Source organism: Carassius gibelio, chromosome A7 (genome assembly GCF_023724105.1).
Source record: "Carassius gibelio isolate Cgi1373 ecotype wild population from Czech Republic chromosome A7, carGib1.2-hapl.c, whole genome shotgun sequence".
NCBI lineage: Eukaryota > Metazoa > Chordata > Actinopteri > Cypriniformes > Cyprinidae > Carassius > Carassius gibelio.
Window position 1 is genome coordinate 7663186 of NC_068377.1, and position 21760 is coordinate 7684945.

General features: G+C 37.9%; 1 protein-coding gene across 15 annotated transcripts in view; it reads right to left on the minus strand.

The window, feature by feature from the left end:
* Window positions 1-21760, minus strand: part of LOC128016545 (neogenin) — a 150111-nt gene that overhangs the window by 68116 nt on the left and 60235 nt on the right. The gene's annotated exons all lie outside the window — the stretch shown is intronic.

The following is a 21760-nucleotide window of genomic DNA, read 5'->3' on the forward strand; positions in this document are numbered from 1 at the left end:
TGTAAAGCCCAGTAGCTTATAACATCATTTTAAAATCTGATTGTAGACAATCCAGAAAAGCTGAATAAAAAGCTGAAACAGAAAGTAAAAATAACAAAAGAACATTTCATCCATGCTTCATATTGTAACAGTTTACATTTAACTGTAATGGTATTTCCTATTTGAATGTATCTTTTTAAACGAATGAATGAAATAATCGACAAAATGTTCAGTTAAAGTATTTGCCGAATTGGACACTCCTAAGTGTAACTGGACAGCAAGGGTTATGGTCAGGTGATCTCGTTCAAACAGCTGAGCTGAAGAGACACTTCAGTGCCAGGTTTGCATTAAATCCTCTGCTATCTTGTCAATTATTCTGCTGATTTTTACTGTGATCTACGGAAGTTCTAAGCGGCCATGCATTATAATATTTTTTCTTCTTGTTTTCTCGTTATAACGACTTAATTTTCTCGTTATCTCGACATAACGAAGTTCGTTTTCTCGTTATAACGACTTCATTTTCTCGTTTTCTCGACATAACGAAGTTCGTTTTCTCGTTATAACGAATTAATTTTCTCTAAGAAGTTACAAAACTGCGCCAGCAGGTGGCATTAAAGACCTGAATATAACTGATGGAGTGTTGTACACTATCCACTTTACTGTACGCGGACCTTCCTCGTGATCGCTATAATTTGTGCAGTCTTCATTACTGACATTTAATTAATTCATAAATGTTAAATGCTTGAATCAATATGAATATTTTGTGTATTAAGTTCCCGCTATATGCATGAGTTTCACCAACGCATTCTGTGTCATAAAATAACTGCTTATCAAAACCAAGGTTGACATCAGTGTATTCTGTTTATCTACATTAGGACGGGATTTAACGATGTAGGCTGATGTGCTTCTTTTCCTTATTACTAATCTTTATTGTTAACCATATTGATGAGAAATGTGATGTATATGTAAAATCCATAGGCAAATTTAATTCAGTTTTGTTCTATAATGTTGTAATCGTTTTTTTCTACACACACACACACACACACACACACACACTACACGTAGTCCTACACATGGACGCTCTTTTCAAACAGAAGCTTGTAACACACATGATATCTGCCACATCATATAATGACTACTACAAATTATATATAATTTTATTTCAAATAAAGGGAAAATGAAAAGTGAGTTTAATCCAAGCAGCTCTAATTTCGCGGTGTTGCCATTTAAACATGTTAATTACAAAAACAAAACGTTCGTTGTACTGTCTCTGGAAAAATCAACAGTGATTGATCAGCCTTTATTTATATACAGTATTGTAGACCTTATTACCTAGGCGAAACTAAATTTGCTGAAATATAGGCTAGGCTACAGTAAGAGCGCCTGCATGGTTGTCCATCAAATGCCTGTCAAAGTTGAGTTCGTTACTATAGCAACAGTAAAACTGTCATGTCCTTATAACGAGAAAACAAACTTTCGTTATGTCGAGATAACGAGAAAAATAAGTCGTTACAACGAGAAAACGAACTTCGTTATGTCGAGATAACGAGAAAAATAAGTCGTTATAACGAGAAAACGACTTTCGTTATGTCGAGATAACGAGAAAATGAAGTCGTTATAACGAGAAAACAAAAAGGAAAAAAAATTATAATGCACGGCCGCTTAGAACTTCCGTAGTGATCAGCCGCAACTCGGTCACCAAACCAGAATTTTTAGAAAGCTCAATAATAAAAACAGGACATTTAATTTGAAAAAAACATGAAAGATGGACTCGGTAATGTTTAATTCTGCAAATTGATTTTTAGAATTCTCTAAAAGTATAAAAAAATAGTTTTTTATACATACATTTAAAATGTATCAGTAAGAGGTATCATAGTTGGTTTGACATACATTTAAAATGTATCAGTAAGAGGTATCATAGTTGGTTTGACATACATTTAAAATGTATCAGTAAGAGGTATCATAGTTGGTTTGACCTATTCGCATAAAGGGGAGGGGCCTCTGTTTGATCTTGAATTTGCATACAGATGAGCTAATGAAAATGCACACCAGTCCTTTATGCCCTGAAGAAATGTCTTGAATACCCACCGCACAAACAGGAAAACCGACTTATAATTATTGGTGTTGGAACCCTTTATTATGTATTGTGTACTGCAGCAGTATGAAGCACTAGTACTCTGTGTGCTCTCAGAGGGGGTTAATTGCTCAGTGGTTGCTCTTTCAGAAGATTGAAAGATGTTTGCCTCATAAGTTTCTTAGAAAGTTATAGGATACATAAAAATACATTCAAATTGTTGACAGTAATGAATATAAAATTGATCTTGAAAGTAGCTCAAATAATTTAGTCTTTGAATGTTTTGAAAGATGTTTGAGTTCAGAAATTATCAATTTAAGTATTTCACTGTAGTCTTGAAAAAGCATAATTTTGTTCAAGGATGTTTTCAGACGTGAACCCACATGCATATTTAAATGACATTATTATATATAATAATTATTGAAAAATAATTTGATTCATTAATTTTTGCACCCATATTTTGAATTTGCTATTTTTTATTTTTAATTGTTGAATCTTTTCTAGTATTATATTATATTATATCATATTATATTATTATAAAAAATATATTTTCTATATTTAATTTGAACATTGAATTTTTTATTTTTTATTGTTGAATCTTTTCTAATATTATATTATATTATATCATATTATATTATTATAAAAATATATTTTCTATATTTAATTTGAACATTTCTGAAATACATTTCATTCTTGTTATGTTATATTATATTATATTATATATATTTAAACTTGTTGTTTTGATGAAACAACTGAGAAAGTACAAATGTTTTGTTTAGTTTTTCCAGAAGAGCCAGAAACTAAAAAACTGATCACTAAAAAATGATGGCATTAATTATTCACCCTCATGTCGTTCCAAACCCGTGAGACCTCCGTTTATCTTTGGAAAACAGTTTAAGATATTTTAGATTTAGTCCGAGAGCTATCAGTCCCTCCATTGAAACTGTGTGTACGGTATACTGTAGGATTGTGCCGATAGACGATTGTATCGTGTATCGACGACAGTCAGAGATATTGACATAAGCAGATTTCTCTGTCGATAAGAAATGGAGTTGGTGTCCCACACATTTAATGGCTGCTACACGGCATCGCGCTCTTCTCAAACATATGAGATTAACTATTTCTTGGCGTTACAAATTAATTAAAGACAAAATAATAACAAGGCGGCAGAGCGGACTTATCCATAGTGGTTCTCACTCTCCTTCTCTTAAAGACTGATCACTTACAACACACACTATGTGGTGATGATGTAGAAGGACTACGTGAGAACCACTATGGATGAAAGTTCGCTCTGCCGCCTTGTTATTATTTTCATGCACAGCGCACTATAATGTGATGCATGCAAAATACATAGTTTTGGCCGTTACAAAGTCTTCATCCCAGACAGACGTACATCGTCTGCAGACATAAGGTATTTCATTGCACTTTAACCAGTAATCTGAACGGCCTATATATGTGCAATATTTTAAACGAGCCCTCATTAACTGAGTTTAATGGCACAGTTATGTTAGAATGCATCTCTTGTTTTTGTGGCGGTGCGTCAGTCTCATCATAAAGCGTGCGGTCCAGAGCGCTGTATGACTGATGCATCAGTTCAATTCAACTTACTCCAAACATATGAACTTACCTGTTTTAAATACTTTATATTTAATGTGTTCATTTATGCCCCATATTAGTGTTAAACTGCTGGACTTTAAATGAAATCTACTATTGATTTTCACCGTTTACGGACTTTACAGAACATTTAGACTGATAACTTCGAGCAGGACTTGTTGTCACAGGACGCGTGATATGACAGTTGCGTCAGACTATATTTGAACAAGCTGTTTTAAATACAGTATTTTTATATTTAACGTTAGTTTATCAGTATGTTTGAAAGTATTTTTTTTTCGATTAATGGTGATTCCATAGGCTCTCTCTCGTGCACCTGCGCGGTTTAAAACACCAAATAGTTATGCTATGACAGGAACAAAGAGTATCTCTCTTGCTCCACCCAGGCACGATAATATTGTGTATCGTCAATCTCACGGGCTGACGATATGACGATTTGAAAAATAATCATATCACCCAACACTAGTATACTGTCCATGTCCAGAAAGGTAAGAAAAACATCATCAAAGTAGTCCATGTGACATCAGAGGGTCAGTTAGAATTTGTTGAAGCATCGAAAATACATTTTGGTCCAAAAATAACAAAAATTATGACTTTATTCAGCATTGTCTTTTCTTCCGGGTCTGTTGTGAGTGCTACTGCTGTGACTGTTGATGTACGACGCTGCTGACGTGTTATCTTTGTTGTTATGCGCACCAGAAAACACGTCAGCAGCATCGTGAATGCACTCACAACAGACACGGAAGAGAAGACAATGCTGAATAAAGTCGTAATTTTTGTTATTTTTGGACCAAAATGTATTTTCGATGCTTCAACAAATTCTAACTGACCCTCTGGATTACTTTGAAGATGTTTTTATTACCTTTCTAGACATGGACAGTATACCGTGCATACATTTTCAATGGAGGGTCAGAAAGCTCTCGGACTAAATCTAAAATATCTTAAACTGTGTTCTGAAGATGAACCAAGGTCTTATGGGTTTGAAACGACTGAAGGGTGAATCATTAATGACATAATTTTCATTTTTGGGTGAACTAACTCTTTAACACTGACTGCATTATGTTGAACACTATTAAGGTGACATGTTTTATTCTGAGCAACTTGCTCTCTTATTCTCAGCTACACTGACCTTCATGAGAGGTCGTTGCCAGGGGAGACGGCACCACTACAGGGAGAGACCGATCCCATTACAAAGCAGAGATAAATGTGTTGTCAGGACCTTGTGTCTCCCCTCTTATCGGAGACGGGGGGAATCATACCTCCACAGGGCTGGACTGAGCACGTTCTGTAGCTCCAGCAGAATAAGACTGTGAAAAGACCTGCCAATCAAGGCCTCTCAGGGCCCAGTGTCCACACAAAGACTGGCGGCACACTTTAGCAAATGAGAACAGAGCTAGGCCTTCATCACCTGCCTGATGCAGTCAGACCCCTGCAGACGGCCCACAAGCTAACCTGATTAATGTGCTCAGCACTGACAGCTGCTGATAGATGCCGTGATAAACAAAAGCAACACTGACCCATTGCTCTTTTCTGTCTGTGTGGATCTCTGACTCTCTGAGGCCTCCAGAGCATCTGCAGATCTGCTCTTTGTCAGTCTGTCTGTACTCTTTGCTTTTGACAGGAAGTTGGAATGTGAGAAGAGATGAGGGTGGTATTGGTTAGTAGCCCACACTCCGAAAGGTCCCAAAATTCAGTTCGCCACATCGTACAATGGAGTGAATGAAGAAAATCTAACAGCTATAAATACTGCCACTTTAATAGTCATGAATACCCATGAATTTTGTGGGATTTGGGTGATCTTTTATTTGAAAATGAAATCTAAAGATTGAATTTATTTTTATGTGAATGCTTGAAATCATAAAAGCAGAATCCAGCTGAAGGAACTCCAACAATTATTTAAAATAAAATAATCCATTGAATGTTTGTCTTGTAAAACAGTTATAAAACAAGTATAAATTGTACACTCTCAGAATAAAAAGGTACAAAACTGTCACTGGGGCGGTATCCTTTAAAAAGGCACACCTTTGTACCTAAAGAGTTCATTTTGGCACCTTAAAAGTACATATTAGTACCTAAAGTGTACATGTTAGAACCATAGACTGTAAAAAAAAAATATGGACATAGTGTCCATGACGTCACCCATAGACTCCTCAATAGCGGTTTTGAAGCCTAAAGTGTGTAGAGCCGTCGCCATCTTGGCAGCGCATCACCGCGCGACTCTCCCGGATAATCGAAAATGGGCAAAAAGGCAGGAGCTGATTGCTGAAGCCACGCCCACCTAGCGCAATGGCATTGTCAGCAGCGGCAATCCACCTGTCACTCAAGTGGCCACGCCCTTAATTATGCAGAACTTTAAGGCTTAATATAATTTAAACTGATGAGAAAAATTCACCCGCCTCACAGTCATGAATGACAAAATTAGCAATATAGACCAAAATCATTTTTTGAACCAGGCTGTAAACATGTTTTTTTCTCCTTTAAAGTTGGGCATTTTAACATGGGGAGTCTATGGGACTGACTCTCTTCTGCGGCCAGTCGATGAATTGCAGTTTTAGTCACTTCCTTATTGGCTTTACGAGAGAGAGCGGGAGGTTGCCGCTCGGTTAGAACCCAAAAGCTACAAAAGTGTACCTTTTGAAAAGGTACTGCCCCAGTGACAGCTTTTGTAGCTTTTTATCTGAGTATATAAATAATAGTGTACAAATAAAAAAAATAAACTAGAGTAATAAAAAAGTAAACAAACAAAGAAACAAACAACCAAATATGTACTTAATTTAATTACATTTAAATCATTAATTAACCTATTTAATCTCATTGTTTTTTTTAAATAAAATAAAATAAAACAATAAAATATTTAATCTCATTGCTGTCTTGGGTAAACAATTATAATACAAGAGATATAATTAGTGATTTTTTCCCTCTATATACAGTATTTGTCTAAAATCATAAAAGTATTTATGATTTGTGTGCAGTCATGAACCTCCATGTATTTAAAGGACCCTATTTTAACGATCTAAATGCAAAGTGTAAGGCGCACGGCGCAGGCGTGTCCCAATTCACTTTTGCTATTTTAACAACGGAAAATGGTTGGTGCGCACGGGCACATGGTCTAAACGGGTTGTCCCTATTCTCTTAATGAGTAATGGGCGTTTTTTTGGGCGTAATGTGCAATAAACCAATCAGAGTCTCATCTTCCATTCCCTTTAAGAGCCAGTTGTGCTCATGCCATGACGGATTTGCTATTTACACGAAGGAATTTTGAAAGCGCAAAGACAGAACATCAGAACGACAGAACGAGATAAAACGGAGCTGCTCGTGTGCAAGCAAATATATATATATATATATATATATATATATATATATATATATATATATATATATATATATATATATATTAGGGGTGTAACGATACGCGTATTCGTATTGAACCGTTCGGTACGAGGCTTTCGGTTCGGTACGCGGTACGCATTATGTACCGAACGGTTCGTTGGACTAATTAATTATATTTGCAAAATAAATAAAAAATTGTGAAATATAATGATATGCGTTCAACAAGGTAGCTCAATAACCCAAACGACGTAACAGGCAACGCCCCTGACACCCCCGAAGAAAAAAAAACACCATATGTTATATAGGCTACTCAGTCAGGCGCACGCTCACTCAGTACGCGCTGAAGGCTCGTTGCAAAATGGCCAATGCGTTTAACAGACCAGAAATATAAGATCCTCCAATAACCAACAGGTCTGGTGTTTGGGTGCACTTTACCAATCGATCGGGGCATCCGAGCAAGCACGGAAATCAAAATGGACTAGTACTGTACTGTATCGGAATTTCCTGAGCAGTACGATACAATTAACAGGCCTGCACGTTATTAGATAGAACAACTGTTATAAATAGAACGTATGCACGGGCAGTTTTGAAAACTCCACCTACTTTGCTCTTGGCATAGTGCAGCCCAAATCGCCTTGTATCTGAAGGGCAACGCTGAGCCCAGGGTCCAGCGCCGCGCGTACTGAGTGAGCGAGCGCGCTCTGTAGTGGAAAACGCAGGTTTTAAGAATATGCTTAATGTAATTGAGCCCCGTTACAATATTCCTTCACGAGCTAATTTCAGCCAGACCGTAATTCCTGCTTTGTGCCAAAAAACAAAAGCCCTATAGAGAACCAATTGAGTAAAAACACACTCAATATAAAGAGTTATAGAGTTCCATATAAAAAGTTACATCTTTGTATTTGTTCATAACTACTACAACAATAATATAAAATTTTAAAAAAATTTTTATAAGGAGCTGTTTTTGTTTTATACAGTATGCTACTAAGAAAACACCATAGAAGATGGGTAAAGAATAGCTCCATCATTGTTCAATGTAAAAAAAACATACTTTGTTAGTTTTAATAAATATATTTTTTTTAAATCAAGGAAATGTATCTGCCAATTTTTTCTTTTTGCTGTATCTAAAACGTACCGAACCGAACCGAGACACCAGTGAATCGTATCGAACCGAACCGTGAATTTTGTGAACCGTTACACCCCTAATATATATATATAAATGCCTACATGTCATAATGGATAGTCATCGCATGTATCAGAATTAGGCTATCTATTTGCTCGCACACGAGCAGCTCTGTTTCATCTCGTTCTGTCGTTCTGACGTTCTGTCTTTGAAGAAAAAGAAAAAACATTGCGCCAGACGTTAGACCAGGTTTGAGTTGGTCTATGGCGCAGTCTATTTTCAATCCAATGCGTCTGAACACACCTCTTTTTTTAGACCAGCACGCCTAAAAAAATGGGTGCAAAAATTAGCGCAAATGCATTTGATAATTAAATGAAATGGCACTGGACGGGAAAATGCAAATGGTGCTGGACTGAAACTAGCAAACACACTTGCGCTGCACCTTGCGTTGCATTGCACAGAGTGTATGATAAGGCCCTAAATTTGCATTATTGAAAATAAATGAAAAAATAAATAAATACATTTACATATCTGAGTATATACAGGATCAAAATACTATAACAAGGCTATGTGGATCTTCTCAGTATGTCTCCTAGAGGAGTGTTGTGTTCAGGAAGCAGATGGAACTGGTTATATCATGCACATCTTCCCCTAAACACACACATATGGAAACACATATGAGAAGATTCCTGCACTGCACACATAATCGATCACATTTGAACATCCAAACACATTCTGCAGTCCGCTGGCAACAGCTTTGTGTTAATGTCACCACAGTCTCCCATCTGGAAGTGAGTCAAACTGGATTTCTACTTTGAAGGGTTTCTGACGTTCTTGATAATGCCCTGAATTACACATCACATCTGCTCTGTGTTTCAACCATACCAGAGATGTGTCTTGGTTTCTAGAGTCAAGCCAAGTTTCAAGTTGGAGACACATTTGAGTTTTTCATTACCATTCAATCGTTGGAATTAACACATTGGGTGCAGGTGTCTTTCTCAGATCATGACTTTCCTTACGGCTCTCAGCTACCTGGCACATAGAACTATAATCTGTCAGTTGTAATTGTGACTACGCAGTGTGAATGGGCCAAGGCTGAGAAAGCAGTTTCCAGGAGGAAAAAAAAGCTGAGCGTCACAGACGACGGACAGTTTGCTGTGGGCTGCTCTGCCCTTCCTCCAGACAGATCCACCCAGGCAGTGGAGAGAAAGGAGGGCAGGACGTCCAGCCAGAGGTGACAGACAGAGTGGTGTGATCACCGGCAGCTGAGCCACCCTCCAGCTCGCCTTTCTCTTCTTCACTTCGAGTAAGAATAATAAGCCTCTTTAGTCCGGACAACTGCAAAACCTAGGGTGTGAGACGAGTTTGAAAGCCAAGAGCTGTGTGAAAGCTGCTCTTTCCTTTTCCCCATGGGCATATATATATATATAAAAAAAACATGTTTTATTGAGAGTTTTAAAATATCAATGTTTGAAAATCTAAAGTAAGAGATTTCAGTATGAACTCAAAAATTAGCTCATTAAATTTCTGAAGGATTAATCATTACATTTAGGAGTTTCAATTGCCATGTGAAGAAAAAAATTGTAGGCAGCCACATAAATATTTTATGGATAGGGTACATTACCTAATTAATATTCATGAGCCAAGATGATAAGGTTTATACAGACATGCATATAGTTATTCAAATATATTTATTTTTTATATCTATGCATGTGTGCTTAATGTTTTATTTGATTCATATTAAATCTTATTTATATTCATATTTTACTTATGACATTTTTCAAATAACTGACCGCATTCATATGTAAATTAATGTATGTAATGTAAATAATTACATATATATGATTCATTCATAAAGTCCTTTTCCAAATTAATCATGTGCTGCACATTTGCAGATTTCTCGTCTATCATTGAACTGTATGTGTCAAAAAAAATTCTCATTTGTTTCTATTTTTATGTATCCTAAGGAATTTCAAGGAGAAAAAACATCTTAGACAAAATGAATATTTAAATAAAAACTGAGAACTCTATTTATAGGATATTTCATGACTTTCTTTCTTCAGTGGTACATGAAAGAAGATCTTATGAGAAATGTCAAAAGGTTTTTTTTTTTTTCTTCTGTTTTCTCTTCATAAAATGGAAGTCAATGGTAACCAAAACTGTTTGGTGACCAATATTCTTCAAAATATATTCTCCTGTGTTCTGCAGAACAAACTGATTTTCTTTCAAGCGATCACTTTCAGAAAGAGCAATAATAAACCTTCGGTAATGGTGTTGTTTTCAACTAAAATATTAATCTGGTGTCATAGAGAGCCCACATATATATGAGTGCCTGCATGGTTGATTTCAGAGTGTCAGACAGTCTGTGACTGACACTGGCTGGTGATAAAGCCCCTCTCTAGCTTCAGTGGTGTTGGCTCCAGAGACACGTCTGAAACATGCCCCTCTAGTGTTGTTGTTTCATATCTGACCAGTCTGAACAGGTTTCTCCTGTGAGGTGTGAAGCTGCATGGCACAAACAGAGCTGCAGCTGCAGGGGCCCCTCAGACCACGGCACTTCATGACCGTGAAAACAAACCAGCAGAGAAAACCCAGGAATGTCATCTCACACTTCTCTTATACAGTCTCAGCCTGCATACTGTAAACACACCAGCGCTGGGGAGTGACTGGCTGAAAGCAGTCTAGCCGTTGCTACTGCATCAACAATATTTTCATTAGTTTGAGAATTTAAGTCCTTCCACAACAGTTAACATCCTTTTCTTAGTTGTATAAGTCATATTTTGTTTAAATGTATGTGTATGTAAAGTTAACATGAAATGAAAATTAACCTCATTGTGAATGATCTATCCACATATGTTTATTATTATTAGTAGTAATAGTAGTAGTAGTAGTAGTAGTATTACAAAAAGTCAAAGGTACAAAACTTAATGAGTACTTAATGAATTAAGTAAGGGGAAATAACTACAAGACCATAAAGAATTGCAAATGACAATCTAATTAAAAATGGAAAAATATAAAACTATTTATTTAAAATTGTTAATTGTAAAATTGTTAATTATAACTAAACATTTATATATATATATATATATATATATATATATATATATATATATATATACATATATATATATATATATATATATACATATATATATATATATATATATATATATATATATATACATATATATATATATATATATATATATATACATGTATATATATATATATTTTTTTTTTTTTAGTACACTACAAGTGCTTATTTAATACAACTGAGTTCATTTCTTTTTCACAAGACATTGCAAAAAAATTGCAAATGGGCAGAGTGTTCAGGAAACCTGTTTGAAAACAGTTATTATTTTATCAGTTGATGATGCTAGTGGCACTGAAATTACTCACTTTATCTTAAAATAATTAAACTGTGTTAATTGTAGCTTTAGTGTAGCTTCTCCAACACTGCTACACACACTCTATTCTTGCCCTGGGTTCACTGTCTAATCCTGGACACACTTAACTCGCTCCATACTGACAGAAGTTATTTAGCAGGCAGAGAAATTCCTCAAGGTTCCCCAGAGCCCTTGCACACAGGGTTCAGGGCAGCCCTGTGAAACAAGGGCCTTAAACTTATACACTTTAAACCCCTTATTCTCATCATTCTGCTGTAGTCGTTCAAAAAACTGTTCCAAGCAGGCCCCGGAAGGCACGTCCAACTCGGAAACCTGATTTATTTAATTCAGAGATTGAAAATCTGCTGTCTGCTTTACTTCTACAAGTGTTTACTCCCCTGTTGCTTTTGAGAGAAAGACGAGAATCCTGTAACGTGGCAACAGCGACAGCCTCCCCATCTTTTATTAGTTTTGAGTGACACTTTGAAAATGTGGCCAGGATTGAGACAAAGCAGTGACACAAACACAAATGAGCCTCGCGCTAAAGGCTACTAAACAGAATAAACAACCCCATGTTCAAATTGTTTTGACTTCACTGATGGCAGAGACAAATCAATAATGCTACAGTAAGAACTTAGAAACTGAAAAACACTGATATAAGCCAAACACTCAGTCAGAGGGAAAAATGCAATGCATGGAAGCAAACTGAGGAGCTGCTGGCTGTGGACAGATCGCATTATGGGGCTGAAAGGTTGACTTTGACAAGAGCGCTAAGCAGGAGCTTACCACCTAAAGTCTCAAGTCTGGCTGACATGCTTGAAGTTTAAAAGGCACTAAACCTAAAATGAAGAAACTATAGGAACTAACTGTCTATCTATAACATGATCCACCTACAACAGGGGGCTACTTAAAGAGTGATAGTGGCTTTGTGAAAAGCATAGGAAATTTCTGTAAAATTTAAAAGCAAAAAATACTAAAATATTTCATTTTTAATCATAATATTAATAGCAATTATCGTTATACAAAGTCCACATATAGAAGCTATTTTTTCCGCATATTAGAGGTTGGTGGCATCAATAAGTGAAAGACCCTGACCTTGAAACCCTTGCAATGTCCTAGCAGCCACCAGAATGGAGTGCTGTAAAACCACCATTCGTTTTCTCCATAGGGGAAACTGATTTTTAACAATAACTTTAACTAAACCTTAAAAGGTTTGTGTATTCTGAGGTTGTTAATCGATGCTAAAAGTGTATTTTTTTTAACTTATTTTTAAATAATCGTGTTTAAAAGCTGAATTTTTGGCGAAAAACTACACTACCTATGATGCTGTACAGAAAAGTCCACCAATCAGAAAGTTACATCGAGCAAATCGCACTAAAAGGGCTTGCAGAAAAGCACTGCAAATGCTTAATTTGTAGGGATGGGTACTGCATTTTCAAAAAATGTCTTGCCGTTTGGTACCAAATTCCGATACCTATGGGGTTAAACTCATCAACATCAGTGAGCCAATAAGCACGCAGCACGTTTGATGTGCCTAAATCAAGCAAGTAAGGGTAACTGCAGGCTGAAGCAGTGACCTGACCTGAAGCGGCCGCTGCACAGATCAATCAGTGTTTGACATCAAAGTACCGCAAGAGTGATTAGATGCAGCAGCCTACTCTCTATAGCTCTCGCGGTACTTTGATGTCGCAAACTGATTGATCTGCACAGAGTCGCATCAAGTCGAACACACCTACTAGTTTATGCCTCCCACCCTTCAATGTGGAGGAAGTCAGGTTTGGTATTTTTATTGAAAATAACCTTTATCCATTGGTGGAATGAGTAAAAACGCTAAAATCATATCTTATTTTATTTTGACGTTTTATTTTTTTGGGTTATGATCAACAAAGTTTCTGGCTCACAATTGAGGCATTTTAAAGTCAGCTTGAAACTAAAGTTGAGACTGTCCTTTTTTTCCTATTGTGACGTATATCCGATTGACACAGCTTCTGAAATGAGAAAATATGGCAGTGCGGGGCTTGATTTCATTCTTCGGGAATTAAAGCTGCGGTAGGGAACTTTTGACGCTCTAGCGGTTAATAAACAGAACTGCTTGCGTCTTGCGGAAGAATATCGTAGCCGGACTACTTATCACTGTTTATGTCTATGAAGAATCACAAAGATACAGGGTTACTCCGCCGCGGTACCCCCGAAGCAATCTAAAATAGTCCGAATATAAACACTTATTATAGGTGCACCCTAGTGATTCAGGACAAGCCGAAAACACGGTTTGGAAAATGGATTCATGATGTACTCGCTTATTATATACATTTTTCTACATTTTGAACACAAACAAAGTTACGGACCGCAGCTCTGATTGGTTATTTTTTACCGGGAGCGATGGAGTTTCTGCAAATGGCAATAGGACCACTGGGAGGAGCCAGAGGAGCTTGATTTTTTTTCACAGATTATCTGTCTCATATTCTACTGTCGGGACATAATGACAGGTTTAATAAATATGTAAAAAATATTTTTTTACAAAAGTTCCCTACAGCACCTTTAATTGGATCGTTGGAAGCTGGGCGTTGCAAACAAGGGGCAGAAACGAGACCGACCCCAATAACCCCGCCCTCACACTATAGCACATGACAGGAAGAGAGGTGGGGGGGAGGGAAGTTTAACATATTTGATTAAAGATTATGAGGCCACATTAATAAAAAAAAAATAATGAAGTGCACAGATAAATAATTTATAATAAACACTACAAAAATGAGAACTGTACATTTTAATTTCATGACAACTTTCAAATGAAAACATTACTCGTCCATACTGGCATTTCCACTGTGTTTTAGGAAAGATCTCTGTCCACACTACATGACCCAACGGCTGCTGCGTGACCATTCAAGCACACTGTAGCATCATGCTACATGAGAGAATTTATTAGATTTATACTACGCTTTCACTCAAAACTCACTTTAATCCATCATCGAATGTTTGTAATAACTTCCAATTGTGACCTAATGTGTTATTTGGCCATATAATATTGCTGAAATATATTATTTGTAGCCTTTTATATTAAGCTAATCGCTACACCTGCTTAGCATTTCTCGTGTAAAAACCCTTTATTGTTATGAAAACCACAAACAAATAATACACTGTAGTGAATGTTACAGACATAATTCACCATTGTTAAGTGTAGTTCTGTACACTGTGTTCTGCATAACTGTTCAGGGATCGTGGTCCCTTTAAATGATCGGAATGCGTGATGACGTAACACGCCGGTCAGCGCCATTATACTTTTATTCTGTTTTTGCTTAGAAATAAACGACACACGCATTCGTGTGCTCAAAGTGAGAAGTTGTCTCTTGCAAATTACTGCAATTTCCACAACACTGTCTTTATCATGTTTTTATTAGCGTCATGTTTCATCTGTAGAAATGTTTTTTTCTGTGAAGAATGCCCCCACAACTACTTAGAAATGCCTCTTCAGGGCCCTATCTTGCACCCAGCGCAATTGACTTTGTACACCGACGCATGTGTCATTCCTATTTTGCACCCGCGCAAAGCGCGCTTTTCCCTCCACAGAAGCACGTCGCTAAACTAGTGAATGAACTTGCGCTCCCTGGGCGGTTCAGCGCAAAAAAGGAGGCGTGTTCCGGCGCAAACAATCCCTGGTGCTATTTTGCTGTTCCATTAAACAATTGCGCCACTGACCAGAAAAAACCTAGTCTAAAGTCAGTGGCGCGTAGCGCGTTGTTCATTATGCTATTTTAAGGGCACATGCTTGACCATAATGTATAGCGTGCACAACGCGCATACACTTTGCTCATGTAATCTACACAGATGCAACAGTTATTTTTGCATATCATAAATTGTTACACTAAAAAAATATTAACACATGAGATGACGGAAATCATTGTGGTGTATTCTGGGTGGGTTTCTCCCATCCCCATACAACACAACTTCTCTGTCTTTCACTGCTCTTACAAGAACATCAGTCTCCTCGGCTGTGAACCGCTCCTGGGGTGCGCCTGGTAAATACGCCACAATAATAGCAATCCATAATGGAACTTGCGCACCTGCTTTTAAAGGGAATGTTGGATGACGCTCTGATTGGTTTATTTCACGTTACGCCCAAACCACACCTATGAATAATGAAGCTACTTCAGACCAACCCATTTTAGATTTGCGCCGGGCGCAAGAGCCATTTATCCCGCCGGGAAAATAGCAACAGCGCCGAGACCCGCCCACAAACTTACTTGCACTTCGCGCTTTGACACTTGCGTTTCAGATCGTTAAAATAGGGCCCTCAGTGATTTTCAGTGTATCCTCTTGCCATTACAGAAATACCCCCAGGGTCCAAAGAGCATAAGCATGCCTCATTTAGCACCTTACTTTAATATTTTTTCTAGCCTCCCAAAAAAAATCTAAATTTAAGGTTAATGACAAAAGTAATCACTACCCACTCCATGATCACTGTCACTGCTATTCAATGTTCTTTACAAATACATCAATCCTTATGAAAATTCAAAACGGATACAGTTCAAAGGTCTGACAGTCTGATAAAGGACAGCCATGCATGAAGTTGCTTGTGTCCGTCTCAGTCAGAGTTGTATTGAAGAGCATATTTCCCCTGGGGTTAAAGCTTGAGCGGAGCTATCAGGATTTGTAAGCGCCAATTTTTAGATGAGAGGCTTTTGGCTTAATGACACTTCAGTGCAGAGTTGAAAGAGCCAAAGAGTCCTGCTCTAGTAAAGACGTGCTGTCTACCATCCAATCTCAGTAGCACTGCACAATGAATCTCAGTGTGTTATGGGAGTACAAACAATGAACCACGAGCATCTAGATTTGCTTTGTTATGCAGATTCACTCTGTTTATTTCCGAAGACTTATCTATGAGACGCCTTAGCTAAGTGGAAAATGACAAAGACCAATAAACGGATCCCACAGGTAAAAGGGCTAAACAGGAGAGTGCTATAAAGTTTACCTGCAAACGCTAGATAAAAGATTTAGATTCTCTGAGGATTTTCTTGGTGAACTAATCTAAAAGCATGAATTTTGCAATGCACCGGGTCTGTAAATGTGCCCGTTACATTCGGCACCTTGGAAATAAACATATACCTGAGAGCAACAAGGATAGAAAAAGGACAACAGTTTGTCAGGGATGATGAATTATTCATAGGGAGATTTCCCGCTGTCTGTCCACTCAGTCTGAGGTACATATCACTACCTGACAATCTATTCAATGTATAGTACTTCAAAATAAAATCCTCAAGGCTGCTGTGTTTTGCTGTTTTGCTGTGGTCGGTAATATGGGATGATGGTGACCCTGATATAGTACGCTTCATTTTAGTCGAGACTCAAGAGTACCAAACACACAATCTTGCAAATGTTCCTAGGAACTATTCTTTTAAGAAAAACCGAATTATTGAACTGGGTCAGTAACAAAGAAACTCACGACCAGAGTTGGCTAACTATGCTTTCAGGAAATTCACACATGAATGATTAATTTACTAGTCCATAATAAGGAAATCCAGAGCAATCACATTGCTTTTGGCTTCAAATTTTTCAGATTAGACATTCCTTAGGGGATCGATACCCTGACATACATATACATATACATATACATATACATATTTACATATATATAGATTGTATTGCATGCGTTAACGTTAATGTTTTCTCGTTCATTTATCTACAAATTATCCATCTTCCCCTCTTATACGCTCTCTGCATGATTCAGCTTTTATATTTATGGGAACTGGAATACAGCAGCATAGACAAATGTTGTTGGCCTGTACACAAGCTAAAAAAGCCCCGCACAGGCTGCACAGCTGAAAGCCACAAGCGCAGGCACTGGAGCCGATCCAAAGACTGACCTGAATGATAATTCAGGTCACTGAATTTCATTCCAAACTTTAGCACGAAACAACGGTTCTGTGTTCTCTTCCTGAGTGTGGATGTTGTGTAAATATTACTCTCTGGGAGGTTTCTGTGTTCCTACTTAAGTATAGGAATGAAACCTAAGCCCCTAGACTTGATCCATACTTATTGCCCACGCCCATTCATTAAACCCATATAACCTTCAAATGACAAATGACAAATGATAAATACACAAGCACACACATGTACAAATACAGATGTCAGTGGAACAGTAGAGGCATGTCTCAGAAAGGCGCCTATCTGGGGAGCAACGATTTACTTCACCACAGCACTGATAAAGCATTTCAAACTCAAATGAGCACACAATGAATTTCAGACAGCATTCATTGTCTTAGATATTATCTCAGGCTGCAATTCATCTCAGTGCTCAAACTGAAAGCTGACACGGGAGCAAATAACCTGTGAAGAGGGCAACGTCTCTTCATATCCTATAGCATTTTAGCACATCATTCCATGGTGTGCATACAGGCAATGCAAGTTCAATTTTGGCTCTTTGAATGCTGTTCTATAACACTTTTCCTAAATAAGACATCCTGACTTCTCAGAACACAAGCAACAATACAGCTTTTCCAAAGCTTGTACAACTGCTAGAAATGTACAGGAACCAGCACAAAATGAAACATCTGAAATATGTTTCCAGGGTTGCTGGTGTTTGAAATTCATAGCATTTTGTGTTTCGTTACAGGTGCATTGCTGGACAGCAGCCAGCAGAGCCGGGTGAGTGTATAGAGGGCTAAAGTGTGAAATGAAACTCTGATTGATTGAGAGATCAGTAGACAGCTCAGGGGAACAGGACAACTCCTTCTGAGCAGAGGTCACAGGAAGATGGGGATGCAGAAGGGTGAACAAGGGCTATGCAGGCAGGGTTAGGAAAGAGCCTTTGACATGCTGATCCTTGTGTATGGCAAAATATGCCAGAGCACTGCAGTTTAAACCAAATATTATATACAGGTGCTGGTCATATAATCAGAATATCATTAAAAAGTTGATTTATTTCACTAATTCCATTCAAAAAGTGAAACTTGTATATTATATTCATTCATTACATACAGACTGATATATTTCAAATGTTTATTTCTTTTAATTTTCATTATTATAACTGACTAACTAAAATTCCAAATTCAGTATATCTGAAGATTAGAATATTACTTAAGACCAATACAAATAAAGGATTTTTAGAAGTCTTGGCCAACTAAAAAGTATGAACATGAAAAGTATGAGCATGTACAGCACTCAATATTTAGTTGGGGCTCCTTTTGCCTGAATTACTGCAGCAATGTGGTGTGGCATGGAGTCGATCAGTCTGTGGCACTGCTCAGGTGTTATGAGAGCCCAGGTTGCTCTGATAGTGGCCTTCAGCTCTTCTGCATTCTTGGGTCTGTCATATCGCATATTCCTCTTCACAATACAGGTTAAGGTCAGGCGAATTAAGAACAGGGCACTTAAACCAGGCACTGGTAACTTTTGCACTGTGTGCTGGTGCCAAGTCCTGTTGGAAAATGAAATCTGCATCTCCATAAAGTTGGTCAGCAGCAGGAAGCATTAAGTGCTCAAAAACTTCCTTGTATACGGCTGTGTTGCCTTTGGACCTCAGAAAACACAATGGACCAACACCAGCAGATGACATGGCACCCCAAACCATCACTGACTGTAGAAACTTTACACTGGACCTCAAGCAACGTGGATTGTGTGCCTCTCCTCTCTTCCTCTAGACTCTGGGAACCTGACTTCCAAAGGAAATGCAAAATTTACTTTCATCAGAGAACATAATTTTGGACAACTCGGCAGCAGTCCAGTCATTTTTGTCTTTAGATGCTTTTGATGCTGTCTGTTGTTCAAGAGTGGCTTGACACAAGGAATGTGACAGCTGAAACCCATGCCTCGCATACGTCTGTGCATAGTGGTTCTTGAAGCACTGACTCCAGCTGCAGTCCACTCTTTGTGAATCTCCCCCACATTTTTGAATGGGTTTTGTTTCACAATCCTCTCCAGGGTGCGGTTATTCCTATTGCTTGTACACTTTTTTCCTACCACATCTTGTCCTTCCCTTCACCTCTCTATTGATGTGCTTGGACACAGAGCTCTGTGAACAGCCAGCCTCTTTTGCAATGACCTTTTGTGTCTTGCCCTCCTTGTGCAAAGTGTCAATGGTCATTTTTTGGAGGACTGTCAAGTCAGCAGTCTTCCCCATTATTGTGTAGCCTACAGAACTAGACTAAGAGACCATTTAAAGGCTTTGAAGGCATTTTGAGTTAATTACTTGATTCGAGTGTGGCACCAAGTGTCTTCAATTTTGAATCTTTTCACAATATTCTAATTTTCTGAGATTTGGGATTGAGTTATTATCATCAAATTTAAAAGAAATAAACATTTGAAATATATCAGTCTGTGTGTAATGAATTAATATAATATACAAGTTTCACTTTTTGAATAGAATTTGTGAAATAAATCAACTTTTTGATGATATTCTAATTATATGACCAGCACATGTAAACTACTTAAGATGGTATCACTGAGGCCTTTTTTTTTTTACTGTCCAGGTCCTGCTGATGGTTCTTGTCCTGTGCCAATTCTCAAACCGTTCTCTGCATTTCCACTGCAGAATAGGTGGTTCCAAGTTAATGCATCTCTAATTTCAATCTTTCTTGAGCACTGAACGGAAGGGGGGTACCGGTAGATACTGGCATGATAATAAGCAAAGATGGCAGATTTCCATGCATTTTTCAGAGCATCATGTGCCAGTTGAGCAACTGCTACTGAAATGTATCAGAATGCCAACCGATAGCTTTCTTCAGGTACTATATACCTCCGTCCTTTCCCTAAGCCAGGACCAACAAGAAAGGGGATCCAGGAACATGTTCTACTTGGCAAAATCACCTCACCAAAAGAGCACCAAAAGGTGATTCTACACAGCAACATTTTGCCTAATTTCTAGAGACAGGACGAAATGCAGATAATTATTGCAGATTTCCCCAGAGTAGCAGTGGAGCAGACAAACAAGGTCTTTCATTTCAGGTGTTCTCTTTGGCAGCTTAAATGACCCTGCTTTAGTCTGCCTTGAGGAGTTGAGTTTAAAGTGTGAAGCATGCAGTGAGGTGGCATGAGCTAAACAATTCCCATTACCTACGTCCTGCCATCTCGAGCCAACACTTCATGAATACAAATAACCAAGGCTGTGGCTAATCCCCTTCTGAATGAATGTGGACATGATGGTCACTGTCTCAGGCTACGTTTACATGACAACGATGGAGAAAAAAACTAAAAAGTTTTTCCTTTGCATTTTTAAAAGTTTCACATATACACAACAACGTTTTCAAAATGATTTGCATTTACACATACCCGTGAAAACAGCCAAACACGCTGTATTATGTATGCCAGGCCAGTAGTGGGCACTCTCACCCACTAGAAAACACAACTGAAGGACGGAGGGACGGTTTTCTTCCATCCATCATGTTGATTACTCTCACATTTTTTCTGAGTACCTGACTGTCACTCTGATTTCTCACGGGTTTTGGCGTTGACAGTACTATTCTCAACGCAATGGCATTGTAATAGCCCACAGCAAAGATGCAATAATTAACCTTTTTATTACACGCCTGTCAACCAAAGAAAGTTTCACAGAAACTTTGCTTTAGACTAGATAATATGCAAGACTTTACAGTCTGTTTCACCCAAAAACCTGTCTAGGAGAAACATTTAAGGTACTATAGAAGTTGTGATTTTCCATCCTCGTGGGAAAATCCCAAAAACCAGTAGTTAGGATTTTTGTTGAAACACCATTTAAGCTGTGCGGAGTGTCAAAAAACCACACACTTTGGTCCAATCTGTTGCACAGCTGACAATACCTCACAAAAAGACCAATGAAAATTTCCAACTTAAGAAATAATGAGCTTTTAAACTCAAAACAGACTGACAAAAAAGACTCCTGTGCTCCTTCAAAAAAGCATTTGCCTCTGACTCCTTCAGAGAGATTCTAGTGAGGTTACACGGTCAACTCTGCAAGACTGTAAAGGCTTTATGCAACTTAATTGAATTCCTTTTTTTCCCTCCAACAGCAAACTGAATTTCAGGGTAAGACCCAGCTCAAACACCTCATAATTCCAGCTGTTTGCCTCCTGAAAATGAAACAAGGTCACTTTCATTTCGACTCAAAGGGCCCAATATAGCAGCAGCGGTACTGCCAAACGTACCTGTTCTCACACATTTACAACAATGGTGCTGCATCAGCAGGCACCCTGACCGACTTGAACTCCACTGCAGGCAATATTGCTGAAGGATAAAGACAGGACAAGCAGAGCCCTCTCACTATCATTCTGTCCTTGCATTTAAATAAAC